The 1440-nt window shown below is 39.4% G+C and overlaps 1 pseudogene; it reads right to left on the bottom strand.

Moving 5' to 3' along the window:
* Positions 1-448: 448 nt before the first annotated feature.
* Positions 449-985, bottom strand: LOC101573113 (annotated as a pseudogene).
* Between the last annotated feature and the right edge of the window lie 455 nt (positions 986-1440).

Below are 1440 nucleotides of genomic sequence, written 5' to 3'. Positions count from 1 at the left end.
TTCCAGTATTGAAAAAATGACATTCACAAACATTTTCAAGAAGCTCTTACACTCATGATGGTAGATCAAAAAAAAAAAAAAAAACTCTAGGCAATCATATTCTTGATGCAGACTGCTTACAGGTACATTCAAAAATTTTTCCACTCATGATTAAGTACATATATATTTTAAAAATAACCCCAGATGCATGATTTAAAAGAAAAATATCAGTCTGGCACAACTCTTTTGTGTGCCAGAAGCAATGATCCTGAGAGTCCAAACTAAAAACTTTTATAAGGAAAAACCCCCATAACTCTACAAATGTCTCAGAAATTTGACTTTAAATGGGGGGAAATTAAAATAACACAGAGCTTTCTAAAAGGTCTTTAACAAGATACCTTGGGAGTGCAATTAAAAAATAGTAAATTTACTAGATAAGTTTCAGTGCAGCTTCAAAAATCTTTATACGGCGATTTGGAAGGACGATCCTGTATGAGAAGTGTTATTCCTTGTGTATGTCATGTTTACAAGCCTCTCAGTTGTCATAATTGTCTCCATAATTCCCTCCTGAGTATCGATCATAGCCTCCCTGGCTGCCACTATAGTCTCTGGATCGCCCATAACCACAACCATATCCTCCAGTCAACTGTCATACCTGCCACTCCCATAGCCTTGGTCCCCACCACCTCTAGAATAGCTGTGGCTACGTCCATGGGCCCCCAAAACACCCCCTCCTCTGGTGTCCAGGGGCAGATTTGCCTGCATGGTCCACACTGATCTGGCAACCATCCAGGGACTCTCCATTCATGGCTCTTATGGCATCTGAGGCATGCTCTGGATTGGTAAAGGGGATGAAGCCAAAACCCAGGGATCACTGAGTTTCCCGGTTCTTGACAACAACTACCTCAGAAATAGGCCCAAAGCTGCTGAAGTGGTCTTCCAGTGCCTGCTTGTCCATATTGAAATTGAGCCCGCTGACCAAGAACTTCCCTTCTTCAGAAGACATGACAGTGAATTCAAATCCTGGGAATCAGAAAGTAATAAGGAACCATGGAGGGCAAGCACTGAAGAACAAGGAGAACATGGAAGCTCATGTGCGGGAAGGCGCCTGATCTAACTGTAATATTTTAAATTAGACATTTGTATATCCTATGTTTAATATTAAAACTATATGGACAAAACACTTTTTGTTTCTTACTATAATATAAATCAGATAAACTGAGTTTATATATTTGCATCTTGAGGTTTTCTTGGTGAATCCTTTTGGTCCTTAAACTTTCAGCAGGTATTAATTGGACCTCACTCTGGATATTACAAACTCTAGAACTCTGTATCTTTAGTCAATAATGACATTTCTATAGAGCTTGCCATATATCTTCAATTGTTGTCCTGAAATTTTCAGTTGTACCTGAAAGGCTGGCCTGCATCTCTTATTTTCACTCTTCGTTAGAGTGCTGAAAT

This window comes from Octodon degus, unplaced genomic scaffold, assembly GCF_000260255.1.
Source record: "Octodon degus isolate 3935 unplaced genomic scaffold, OctDeg1.0 scaffold00116, whole genome shotgun sequence".
Classification (NCBI taxonomy): Eukaryota; Metazoa; Chordata; class Mammalia; order Rodentia; family Octodontidae; genus Octodon; species Octodon degus.
Note: the sequence above shows the minus strand (reverse complement) of the source record. Positions and strands in the feature narration are given on the sequence as shown.